This window comes from Tachyglossus aculeatus, chromosome 2 (genome assembly GCF_015852505.1).
Source record: "Tachyglossus aculeatus isolate mTacAcu1 chromosome 2, mTacAcu1.pri, whole genome shotgun sequence".
In the NCBI taxonomy this organism is placed as follows: Eukaryota; Metazoa; Chordata; class Mammalia; order Monotremata; family Tachyglossidae; genus Tachyglossus; species Tachyglossus aculeatus.
The window spans coordinates 89,008,504-89,013,110 of NC_052067.1; the positions used below are offsets into that span (position 1 = coordinate 89,008,504).

The 4,607-nt window shown below is 40.3% G+C and overlaps 1 non-coding gene across 1 annotated transcript; it reads right to left on the reverse strand.

Moving 5' to 3' along the window:
• Positions 1-933: 933 nt before the first annotated feature.
• Positions 934-1,071, reverse strand: LOC119925029. Its single transcript, XR_005449701.1, has one exon. It is a non-coding gene; the product is annotated as a small nucleolar RNA SNORA7 (small nucleolar RNA).
• Between the last annotated feature and the right edge of the window lie 3,536 nt (positions 1,072-4,607).

The following is a 4,607-nucleotide window of genomic DNA, read 5'->3' on the forward strand; positions in this document are numbered from 1 at the left end:
TTTATTACTCTATTTATTTATTTATTTATTTTACTTGTACATTTCTATCCTATTTATTTTATTTTGTTGGTATGTTTGGTTCTGTTCTCTGTCTCCCCCTTTTAGACTGTGAGCCCACTGTTGGGTAGGGACTGTCTCTATGTGTTGCCAATTTGTACTTCCCAAGCGCTTAGTACAGTGCTCTGCACATAGTAAGTGCTCAATAAATACGATTGATTGATTGATTGATTGATTGATTGATTGATTATCCCAGTGCTTAGAACAGTACTTGGCACATAGTAAGTGCTAAACAAATACCATTATTATTGTCATTACTCCTTCAGAAGCTGCTCCACCCCTCTGAACACCTTGGTTGTCTCTCTTGTACCTTTCCAGCTCTTTTACATCTTTCCTAAGATGTGGAAAACTCTCACAGGATTACAAATGCAGCCATAGCAGGATGCTATGCGTTAGTAAAAAAAAAAAAAACAACAACAAAAAAACAGTATTTTGTTTTGTTTTAGCATTCTTTGTTTACTGGCATTCAGTTCACCTTAAATAATTTCTAGTGAGGTAAAGGCTGAGAAACTAATATTTCATTCTGCTGCATCTTCACCTTCTTGAATGGTATTGGTGAAGCAAACTCTTCTGCTAGTTGAATAATAAAAGAGCCTAAAACCATAAGGAATGTCATCCTGGGCCACACCCAAAGTGTATCTAGAACAGTCTTGTCTTGTCTTATGCTGTTGAGTTGTGTCTGACCCATGGAGACACCATGAACACAACTCTCCCAGAATGTCCTGCTCTCCTGCAATCATTCTGGTAATGTATCCATAGCCTTTTCTTGGTAAAAATACAGAAGTGGTTTACCATTGCCTCCTTCCGCGCAGTAAACTTGAGCCTCTGCCCTTGACTCTCTCCCATGCTGCTGCTGCCCAGTACAGGTGAGTTTTGACTTGTAGCAGATTGTCTTCCACTTGCTAGCCACTGCCCAAGCTAGGAATGGAATGGGTATGCCTCTGCTTGAGTCTGCCTCCTGTAGCCGAGACTGATGGAGTACTGGAAACTCTCCAGTTGTGACCCTGAGAGGAGATCTTGTCCAGTATCAACCAATAAATAGCATTTGTTGAATACCTACTGTAGACTGAGCACTGTACTAAGTCTTTGGACAGGTATAATAGAAGTAAAAGATATGACCCCTCTCAAAGAGCCTACAATCTATTGTGGAAGACCCACTGACACAAATTATTGACATTTAATGGGAGGAAGAGGAAGGGTAAAGCTATAACCAGGATAGAGTAAGGAGAGATGGATAGGGGAATAAGTAAATGAGTAGGTAAGAGTACACAGATAAATATATGCATAAGCACTAATGATGGCCGAAATGTGTATAAACGTTAAAGTGGATATAGGGATGACACGACCTGAGGTGTGGAACTTCAAAGGGATTGAAGGAGTTTGGAGGGGATTCTAAATGAAAGGCAATATCCTTGCTTGGACAATGGCACAGAATACTTGGAGGAACGGTGTGATGGTTGATCTACTGGATGTCCATCTGATTATGGGACCACCTGATTCTTACCCAAGAATTTAACCAAACCTCTCTTGAATTTTACCAAGTACAAACTTCCTGCAATAACCAATGAATCTTCCTTATGCCTCCCACACTTGGCTGAAATCCCACCCTCTTGTTGGCACTATAACCTAGTAAGGGATAAATAATGTGTTTCCATTGGGGGCAATACCCCAGTCTCCTACCGGATCCACATTCTCATAGCTACAGGAGTACGATTTGTGAAACAAAAGTGCCTCTCTTTCTGCACTGCCACATCACAACCACTGCACTCATTAGACTCTGGTTTTGGCTTACAAGACTAGATCATTTACTTCCCAGACAACTGTCAACCAGAGCCGACGTTTTGCTTTGGATTCTCCCCTAGAGGATTGACAAAAACCGATAAGAAGTCTTGTGAACATCGTGATAAATGGAAAAAAGACAAGATCTTGACTAACCAGTCAATACAGCATTCTGTTTGCTCTAGCATGGAAGATATTACTATTATTAATACAGCTGCATTCTTTCTCCAGAAAGTGGGCCTGTATAGAAGACATTAATGCAATTCCACAAATCATCTAATGAAAATCACTCACAGAGCAACTGACAAACTCCTTCCACTTCAAAATTGAAAAATGTTTTTCCTTAAACAGAGGTCCATCGATACAGGAAACAAGAGATATTATTAATTACCAAAAACAGTCTTTCTACAAAGGAAATAGTATAGTTTAACAGAGGCTTGAAAGTCAGGAAATATAAGTTCTAACTCAGCTACCTAAATTATCTGTGTTATTGGTTTTTTTTTCTGCAATTCAGTTTCCCAATCTGTAAAACTGAAATTGTAATGGATGCTTTCTGCCATATCCCTACCATTCACAGAATCATTGTCAAGATGAATGAAAGAAGAGATGACGGGTCCTGAAGAGAGGTACTCAATCAATCAATCAATGCTATTTATTGCACACTTATTGTATGCAGAGCACAATACTAAGTGCTTGGGAGAGTACAACATGAAACAGTGTGGGCTAGTGGATAGAGCATGGGCCTGCGAGTCAGAAGGTCCTGGGTTCTAATCCAGTCTCTGCCACTTGTCTGCTGTGTGACCTTGGGCAAGTCACTTCATTCCTCTGTCCGTCAGTTACCTCATCTGTAAAATGGGGATGAAGAATGTGAGCCACTGTGGAACAGGGACTGTGTTCAACACAATTACCTTGTATCTACCCCAGGGCTTACTGTGCCTAGCACATAGTAAGCACTTAACAAAAGCCATAATAATAATAAAATAATACATCACAACAATATAACAGATACATTCCCTGCCTACAGTGAGTTCTGTTAATATCAAGTGCAATTTGTACTACCTGATGGTACCTATTTTTGACAAGTTGTAAAGACCTAATCCCAATGCACACGTTCTTCGATTACTATATAGAGAACCAGTTGGACACCTATTATAATATTAGTAAAAGTCATTGTTTTCAAAGAATGAGTGATGCCCTTCAAGATCTTTATGATGCCGTTGCTGTTATAAGAGGTGAGGGTTTTCTTTGCAATATACGTATTTTATCCTTTCTATGTGATCTATACAGCATGAAATAGTGTGTTTTAATGTAGATGTCCTGCAGTAGTCCACAAACCTTCTGGTGGGGTTTTCCTTTTGAACTGATTCAATGTACTCCAATCCTTTTGAAAAGTCTATTTAACTTATGCTTTTGTAGTGCTCACCTTGACCGAAGCAATTTTAACCTGACCACAGACACTTTTTGTCATGTCGCCTCTAGATCTTGAATCCTTAGACTGTGAACCGAAGGACAAAGAGGAACTTATGTTTTCCCAGCAGTGCTTTTTTCTAATTCAGTTGTGAAGCCCTGAGTTAAAGGAATATGTGTTGGACAGGCCAGATGAAAAAAATGCCCTTAAAAATAGCCTAATGGACAGTTTTCTTTTCCTCTGATGTTTTGGATATTCTGATTTGCTGAATTTGAGTTACAAATCCCACTATAACAAGAAAGCATTGACATCCATGGACCGGGAGAGCAGTATGTCTATCTCTTCAGTGTAGTTCCCAAATATATTTATTTGCGTTCCTTCAGAAGATCCAGAATTAAATATCTGGCTGCCAGAAGCAGGAGGAAAAAAAATCCTCCAATCTTCCCAGAATATTCAATGCCATCACATTATGTTCCATGCACATGCAACATGATGTCACCACACAATGCTGCATAAGATTGCTGGCTAACAGTGACATCAAGTAATGCTCACTCAACACCTTGGGACCTAGAGAGTTTCTTCAGAGAGTCCTGGAGCCATCCCCATCACTCCAAAAATCTTGGGTTTCCCTTCCATGTCCCCATTCCTAAACGGGCTACTTCCATCTTGGGGTGGGCACTTTCAAATTTTTAACACTGCTGGGGCAGGACACAGGAAATATAAGAGAAGCTGCATGGTCTAGTGGATAGAGCATGGGCCTGGAGTCAGAAGGACCTGGGTTCTAATTCCGGCTCGTCCACTTGTTCGCTGAGTGACCTTGGGCAAGTCACTTTGCTTCTCTGCGCCTCATTTACCTCATCTGTAAAATGGGGATTAAGACTGTAAACCTCATGTGGGATGGGAACTGTGTCCAACCTGATTAACTTGTGTCTACTCCAGCGCTTATTACAGTGACTGGCATAGAGCAACTAAATAGATAATACAATTAAATTGTACTGGTACTGTATTATACTCTCCCAAGTGCTTAGTACAGGGTATTAAAGATCTCCAGAGGTAATGCAACCTGAACTCTTCTTGGCCTCCTCATTGCCTATGAAGTGAAATGAAAGAAAATTTCAGTCCTGCCAAAATCAGAAGAGCAAAAATAGACTTTCCAGCCTGACCACTGTGGGAAGCTAGCCACAAACCTTATGGTAAACACAAACAGAATAATTTCAGCAATTGTCTAAAAATAACCAGAATCTCCAGGTGAAGCCCAGGAGATAATGCATCAGTGAGGTGGAAGAATTCTTATTTGGAAAGCTCTGCTTGCATTTAAACTGACAGCTTCTGAAAGTCGTTCAGTTCAGACTCCAGCACACAC